Source organism: Callospermophilus lateralis, chromosome 18 (genome assembly GCF_048772815.1).
Source record: "Callospermophilus lateralis isolate mCalLat2 chromosome 18, mCalLat2.hap1, whole genome shotgun sequence".
NCBI lineage: Eukaryota > Metazoa > Chordata > Mammalia > Rodentia > Sciuridae > Callospermophilus > Callospermophilus lateralis.
Window position 1 is genome coordinate 38,849,558 of NC_135322.1, and position 8,911 is coordinate 38,858,468.

Consider the following 8,911-nt stretch of genomic DNA (forward strand, 5'->3'; position numbering starts at 1 on the left):
AACGTGATCTCAGTATTTATAGGTCTGTTGCCAACAATGGTATCTAATTGAAGGAGAAAATATCTTCATGAAATGATATCGGGTAGCTTTTAGAGTCTCCCTGCAGCCCAGAGAACAAGGCGGAGGCTTTAGAACAAACAGCAAATAAATGGTGAAACTGGTCCTGCAGAGTCTGGTGAGAGGTCACTGCAGGGACAAGTGCAGGGACTGCTCCCGCAGACCCCACACTGGCTGCACCCCAGAGGCTGCTGCTTGGACCTGGTGAGAGCCCCCCCATGCCAATCCCCCCCACCTCCAAAAAACGCTCCACATAATTTCTCTCCTCTGTTCTATCACAGGACACTTATCACAGGTGTCTTATCCAAATCTTGGGCCCGTGCATCTGATTGGGGGACCCAGATCATGGAAGGTTCTCTAGATGCAAGGGGAAGCAAATTCCTGGCATTTTCAGCCTTGAGGAGGCAGACCTTGGTTCATAAGGTGGGGACAACACAGTCATCGGAGGAGAAGAGTTCACATCCTGGGTGACAAATGCTCAGCCAGTGTCCCCTACAGATGGCAAACTCAAAACTAGCTCATCACCCTCAGAAAGCTGCCAGACACAAATACATTGATGAATTAAATATAAATTGAGTTTGAAAAGCTGTACCATCCAAACTTAAAAATATTTATTTAAGATGAATAACATCATGTTGACAAAATCTAATTTCCACTTGAAAGAAGACTTGGGTGCCGACCGCTATACCAGTGTTCTTTTGAGTTCTGGAAACATCCTATAGTATAGCCGTCTAGTGGTCCTCATTTGTCACCAAGGCATCTTTGCATATTAAAGTGCATCTGTTCTTTTCTTCTTTGCCTTCAGTGATTATACTTGTACTCCTTGAAACAATATGATTGTAAACCCCAAAGCGGATGTGACATTGGAAAGTATAATAGTTCCCCCTTATAAAGTGACTACCCCAGTGTCCCCAAATATGCTTAGTAATGACGTGAAAGCTCTCGATTGACCCCAAAGTCCTCTGGGACCCAAGGGACCCTCTCTGCAAGACATTAACCCAGGTCTCTTCCCCTTCCACACACATGGGGGGGGATCGCATTTCCTTCTCTCCTGAAAACTAAACATGGCTTTGTAACTTGCCAAGACTCTTCGTGAGTGTGTCAGTTTTGCTGGACGCTTTTCAGAGATAATTCACGATTCTTGTTTTCCCCTTTACCCTGTCACGATGGCCAGGGACGTTCCAGGTGGTACCTCTGACAGCCTGTGGGAATGAAGATATCACAGAGCATAGCCCCCTCCTAATGTGACATATAGAATGAGTGGGTGCGTGAATATTTCTTATTTTTGAACCACTGAGATTCTGAGGCTCTTTGTTACGCAGCACAACTTAGCCTGTCCTGACTGATACACTTGGGTATCAGGTAGGTCTTAAAATGGCAGTTTCCTCCTTTTAAACCTGACAAAGAATTCTGGCAGAGAGTGTCTGTTCAAATTCAGACAGCTGGAAGAATTGAGATACAGAACTTGAATCCCAGGCTGTCGTTACACGCTTCTTCAGTAGTTGCCAGAGCTGAGAAGACAGAGTCCCTGGAACCAGCTAGCAACGCTCACAGAAACCATAGTATGTCCTGGGGGCTGGGGTTCAAGGCTTCAGAGCCAGCTGGGTAAGAGGTCATTCTGAGTGCCACTTCAGAGGTTCCCAACACCCAGCGAGGCTTTCTGAATCTCTAACTTTAAAAGTCGTCGTTCTCAAATTTCCCCCAACGGCCAGGGAGGTCAAGAAGATGGTTCATGCATTCGGAACTGATGAGCTTGGTTCCAGGAAGCAGTCGGAGGCCATAAGCTGCTTGTGTGAGGGCTGTGTGTCCCTGTGTCTGGGGGTGGCCATGCAGGGTGCAGGGGGACCCCACTTTCTGCCTCGAGGGCTGCATCCACCTTTAACTTAAGATACACACATCCGACCTGGTGGCAGATGATGTGGCTTATAGGACAGGTGGCTCAAGGAACACCAGAACGTTCCCAGTTGTACCCTGCAGAATGACAGGGAGGAAACAGGCAAAGGGGGCAGATCTCTAAAGGTCTCTCCCCTGTTTTTTGGTTTCGCCCATTTTTTATTGGTGAATTATAGTTGTCCCTAGGATGGGAAGGGGGCATTTCTCACCCAACATTTTCTCTAAACGAAGCAGCATTTATTGGGAGCTCAATTTTAAGCAGTATATTTTGAGAACCAAGGGTTTCCTGCAGGTTCCCGAACATTTCCAACGTGGGGCTTCTGGGCTGACCCCAGGTGTAATATCGTCACGATTCTCTAGAAAACCAGAACCAATGCTCCAGTATCTGCCTACCCATTTATCTATCCGTCTGTCAATTTTAAGAAAAGATTTATTGTAAGAAGCTGGATCCCACTTCCCTTGGTTGTGGGGCCCAGCAAGTCTCCATCCACAGGCTCACAGCCTGGAGCCAGAGGTGACAGTCAAGGCTCTGGGCTCCGGTCTGAAGGCCAGAAGCTCAGCTTCTACGCTGCCGTCGGGGGCAGGAGTGTCGTCTTCGGGACACCTTAGCCCTTCTCCTCAAGGCACCCAACCAGCTGCAAGGGGGCACCCAACCAGCTGCAAGGGGGCACCCACTTACTCAAGGCTGACCTCCTTAGTTAAGGTCCCTGGTTGTAAATGTTAACAACGTCTTAGAAACATCCTGACAGCTTCTCTAGACGAGCCCTCGACCTAACAGTGGGTCACCGTGGTTTCAGCAAGTGACACATGGAAGGAGCCATCCTTTGGGGCTGGCTTCTAAGAACGGGCCCAGGGGAAAAGCGTGTCTGTGAACAAGGAGGCCCGTCGAGGCCCGAGAGGCCACGGGCATCCTCATGGTCATGGTCATCCACAAAGGACTTCCTCTCCTGCGGTCTCCAGGTTTCCAGACCCGGCTGCGGCCCGGGCCCCTCCTGACAAAGTGATCACATTTGTCACAGTAAAAATGACGATGGCAGAGAGAACTTATGACGGCGTCTGCTCTGCCCACGTGCCTTCCTTAGCTGTCAGAACAGTCCTGGGCAGAGGGACCGTGGTGGCTCCACTTGCCAGATGAGGAACCTCAGCCATGGAGCAGGGACATCACACAGGAGGGAGGGACAGTCCTCAGACTCCCGCTGCCTTCCCCTCATCAACCTCCTCCGTGGTCCACCCTGGCGCACCCTGGAGGGCGTCACCGCGACTTTCTCCATCCTGGAGCCTGGGAGCGCGTCTGCCCCACGTTCTGCTGCCAGGCTCCGGGGTACCAGGGACCCGGCAGGCAGCTCCTGCTAGTTAGTATCTGGCTGAAGACGCCATCCAGAGATGTTAGCTCTTCTTCTTCTTCTTCTTGAAACAGTCATTCTTTAGCTGTAGTTGGACACAGCGCCTTTATTTTATTTTATTTTTTATGTGGTGCTGAGGTTCGAACCCAGGGCCTCGCGCATGCTAGGTGAGCGCCCTTCCTCGCAGCCACGACCAGCCCCTCTCCGTCTGTGGTCCATACATCTTCTCATCACGGAGCAACATTTGCTCGGCACCCACTCTGCGCTAGGTGCTGAGGTTAAAATAAAGAGAAATAATGTTGACGGTGGGGGCGGGGGCGGGGGTGCTGCTGCTGCCGATGGATGGTGACCTGAGGGATGGAGATGACGACACAGCTCCCCCACGGGCTCAGGGCGAGTCCAGCACCTCCCTTGTTCTGGATATGGTGCTCCTATACATGCAACCCATGCTTGCCTTCAGGGGAACAGATTTCCTGCCACTTGGTGGTGTCATGGCTGTGCAGTCGTTGCGCACGTACCATGGGGAACATGTGCATCACCCACCCAGGCGCCAGGTCCTTCCATGTCCGTGAGTCAGGGTGTGGTCAGGGCACACACTGGCTGCTGATGGCGGGGGTGACTGCCTGGGTCCCTTCAGTGAGAGAAGGCTCTCGCCCAGTCCCATCTCTGTGAGACCCCCTCCAAAAGAGATGCACGGGGGTGGCCCTTCCCCTGGCCATGCCACCTCTTCAGTCCCTGCCAGACCAAAGGCTCGGGTGACAGGGAGCCTCTGGGTCCCTTGATGAAGGCCGGCTGCGTCTCAGAGAGCACCAGGCGGAGCACACGGGGCGGGAGCCGCCTTGGCCACTGCAGGGTCATGGCTTGATGGTCCCCACTCCTCCCCACCCACAGGACCGTGGGTGATGTTTGTCTCCTGAATTCTCTCTTTTTTAAAAGAAAGAAATATTCATTTATTTATTGTACACTTCCACGTCTGCCACCCACGGGCCTTTTCGGACTCTCCCCAGCGGCCCCTATGTGTGCTCTCCAAGAAACTCTGCCCTGGGGGACACAGGAGCAGGGCTCCCCCTCAGCTCACCCCACTTCCTGTGTCTTAGAGCTTCCGGTTTGGGCCAGACCCACTTTGAGACTCTCCCAGCTCAGCAAGCCCTCAGAGAGGACAGGAGGTCAGCTCAGGCCCCATGAGTGAGGATGAGGTGGGCACTTCTCCCCATCCCAGGGTCAGCCACACGGGTGTTCCCACCGGGTCACCCAGGATGCCGGTCACCCCAGAAGAGTCCTCTCTTGGGAGGCAGCTCGGTTGGATCCCTCAGGGAGGAAGGACTCTTTCTCTCATGTGGCTCGCCTGCTGCCCACTGGGAATCATTGCCACCTTCACGCCCAGCATGATTGTCCCCAGAAGCACCTCTGTTCCTTTTTCCTTAGCCCGAGCCTGGCTAGGTCTCCCTGCCCTCCTGGGGGGTCTTCCGGGTGGGCTCCATGCATCCTGCGACTCTGTTTTCTTATTACCTTATTTCCACCGTGTAGCTCACCTTTCTGGGTTAGGTCCATGTTTCCTAGTCCTCTGAGCTACTTTAACATCTTCCAGAAACCCATCGAAAGAGGATAATGCAAATGATTCCTGTCCACAGGAATGCAAATAGATTTCACTGGGTAGGAAAGCAATTGATTAACGTCCTGTGGGTGGATTACTTTTGCATCTATTTGTAAATTCATTTCAGCTTTCTTAATTGCCTATCTATCTGTGTTCTTTGAATTCTCCCTTAAACAGACTGAAGCTTACGAGTTGCCTCATTAATTAATGAGTTAAATAAAATCTTTGACGCGTGTTCTTTTTATGCTTACATATGAGTCATGATTTTACCTTTTAAATGCACTTAAAAAAATCTTTTAACAACTAACAATCCCCAGAGGGAGGAGGAAAACCCATTATGCATTATCCTCTCCGGCTTCTCGGGAGTTTTAAGCTGTTCTACAAGAAAGGCCGGGTGAGGACTGTTGATTCCATTCTGCAGTTGAGGAAACCGAGATCCAGAGAGGCAGGTGTTTGATACCAGAGATCACACGGCCAGGAATTCAAACTCAGGCACGTCTGATCCCGAAGCCTCGGTTCTTAATCGTTTGGCCACGTGAGGCCAGCGGATCACCAACAGGGCAGACACCTTTCCCACTTGGCCAAGGATGAGACCGCGGGTCAGAGAAGTTAGGTGACTTGGAGATACATCTGGATCCAGCACCTGACCTCCATATGTCCCAGGACATCCTTATTTAGCACAAGTGAGTGATTTTCTAGCTAGGACCTCCCTTGAACATCTGTTCTAGCTTTTGATTTGTTTCCTTAAAAAAAAAAAGTGGGGAAGATTGCTGGGTGTCTTTCCTTCCTAAAATGCTCTCTGAACCTTTATTCATAGAAACACAGATGAGGTAGAACTGGGCTAAAACTGGCAGCGGCTGCCTTACAAGGTTCAGGCCTGGGTCCTGGAGAGGGACAGGTGCTACGGGAAGGCACGCAGGCCACAGGAAGGTCAAGGCCGATGGAGGCTCCCTGCTCACAGGGACCTGCCCAGGAGTCACCAAGGCAGAGTGAAACCAGGAAGGGGCAGCGTCTGGAAGATGAGGCAGACTCCTAGGTTTGGGGTCAGGCCGACCTGGGTTCGAATCCTTCCTCGGCCACTCACTGAAGGTACGGTTGGACCGTGTCACTGCATCTCTCTGGGCCTTGGTCCTTCATCTGCAGGAGGGAGGTAATTCCACAGGGACAGCAGTCCAGCTGCCTGCCACCGGACCCACCCCCGAGGCCTGTGGGCCGCTGCTGTGTGCAGCAGGTGCCATCTCTCCATGCAAACTCGTCACATGGGCTGGTGGCCTCCTGGGTAGCCACGAATGGCCGATGTGGAGGGGGCTGTGGTCTTGGAACCTTCTCACCGTCTACCCCTCTCTCCTCTCTCTGACAATAAACCTCCTTTCCTTCTGCAAGATGGGTGACCTTGTCACAGCCGGCGAGCCAGGTGACATGGACATTTGCTCACAAGAGGGAGACAGGCTCAGAGAGAAGGACATTGAGCCACAGAGCCAGGTCCACAACCTCGCCACTCCGACTCCCCAGATGGGGCTCCCGGTCGGTCTTGGCCTCGCTGCTTCTTTATTTCTCCCCACCCTTGGAAAGGTCTGAGCGGCCACTCTCTGCAGCCTGGCTCTTCCGGGCTCTTGCCTCCTCCGGGGCCCTGTTTTCCACTCCTGCAGGCCCAGGTCCTGCGGGAATCCTCTGTAAACCTCACCTCCCGTCAAAGCTCCCCCGCTCGGGAAAATTGGCTCCTTTGACACCGTTTTAGACAAACCATAATGTGTGTGGAGCTGAAGGAGATTCTATTTACACGTCTGCAGGAAATAGCCCTGGGCAGAGGGCGGTAATTGTAGGGAGAAGGCCCCCAGGAGCCCAGGAGCAGGACTGCCCAGGAGCAGGCAGCCCAGAGGAAGGGAACCTAGGGCCCCCTTCCCCCGCCAGGCGCAGGTGGGGTGAGCTCTGGGCAGCGTGGGCAGCGTGGAGGGTGCCGGGGTGGGCAAGATGGCCAGCAGGTGGGCCTCTGTCCCCAGGACCTGCAGGGACGGGCGATGGGAGGCCTGGCCAGGGAGGTCTCTCCTCCCTGACTAGGGTGTGAGTGGCTTTCACTCTGTGTCCTTATGTGGTTCAGATGGGCCCTGCCCTGGACACCATTCCTCGCCCCTACACGCATGCACACACGCACACACGCACACACGCACCCGTACCTGTAACTGGAGATTTACTGGCACTGTTTTGCTCTTTGTTGAAATCTCTACAAGTTCTCGACCACTGTGTGGCCAGGACCTAGAACAAGGCCACAATCTACACGGGACTCACTCAAAGGACACTTAAAGAATGAGTGGACCAAGGAGCACATGAATGAACGAACTAACCGAAAGGCCACATTCCAACATCAAGTGCCCCGAGGTCCCTCCCTGAGGCCCCCCGTGCCCCTGGGCTCGGAAGAACTGACTTCCAAGTGGATCAATCCCAGATCCTGTCCGGGTGCGTCTCCCTGAAGCCTCCGGACAGATGTTTGCCAGGTGTTCAGAGCCAAAGACGTGAGGCCCAGGAAACTGGGTGACGCCCTGGAGCTGGCCCAAGATCCAGGGGCGACAGTCCTGCTGCTCCTGGTCCCCAGGGCCCAGCCATGTGGATTCTCCCTTGGTACATGCGGAAGCCGCGGAGAGACCCCACCAGCTGGCGTCCTGACTGCAGATGTCCAGAGGGGGGTTGACCGTGAGCTTGTGGGGTTTAGACACCAGGTGGTGTGCGTGGGGTTCTTGGGGTGCCCCCCGGGTGGTGACATCATCATGAAGACTCCTCCAAGCCGTGTCCCCATTGGGATGTCACCTGCCCCGACTTCTAGGTGCTTCTCCTGGCCACCTCCGCAGGCCACTCACCTCTGGGACCGCCTGACTAATGGTGGCCGTGACTCAGATCAGCCATATCCACGGCTCCTGGATATGGGTTTGAACCCACAGCAGCCTGAGACCCAGGATCAGGCTCGCCTTGCCCACCGAGGGAGGCCGGGCCCCTGCTGGGGAGGGACTGTTACCTCAGCCTGGCTCCAATATTTTTAGCATCTTGCCTTCATCCCTCCTCCCTGCAAGCCACTAGCCGACTCCTTGACCAAACAGCAGCCACCAAAATAGCCCTGGTCGTTGACTGAGGGGGACTGGGAAGGTCCCCTCCCTCCTGCCGGTCAGTCAGCCCTGAGCAGGAGGCCCTGAGGCTGGGCAAGACCCGAGAGGAGGTTGTTAATTGTATATTTGGCCCTAATTAAAAACAAACAAAAAACATAGCTCTCCTCAGGGCTGATTGTCCTGCTGGTGCAGGGAGCCAGGTGCCCGAGTTGGCTGGGGACACTTCAGGGTCTGACTCCTGGTGACAGAGTAGGACCTTTCCCCACAAGGCAGTGGGCACAGTGACCAGGGGGAATATCCTGCTCAGGCTCCTGGTGCCGTGTGTCTGCAGATGAGGAGACTGAGGGTCCCAGAGGAGAGGCCTTCGGGAGGCCACCCCTCACGGGCTGCTCTGGCTACACCAGCACCTGTCACCAGCCCCTCACTTGTTTGCATTTTATTTATTGTTTAAAAGACGGTCTCCTTGTTTCTCACTGTGTTTTAAACTAATGATTGGCACTTAGTTAGCAAATAATTCAATAATAAGAAAAGAATCTCCGCACCACAGATCTAGCCTGCCCTCACTTGCGGTGAAAAGCCAGAGAGAGAGAGAGAGAAGAGAGAAGTAAGAGGTTGAGGCTCCACAGCACCAAACCCACGAAGTACCCCAACGCTTCCTGTGCCCCCCACCATGTCTGCTGACTCCGTCTCCATCTTTGTGACCACCTGGGGCAGCAGACATGGTCCCCTTTCGTAGCAAGGAGCAAAGCACATTCTAACTGCTTTATTTACACCAGGAACAGGCGATTCTGGCAGAAACCCTAAGACTGAGGCCATTATTATCTCCACCACGAAGGGATGAAGCCGAGACCCTGGGAGACCAGGCTATTGGCCCAAATCCCGGGGCCTCCGCAGACCAGGGCTGGATTTGAATCCAAGCTGCCTGCGTC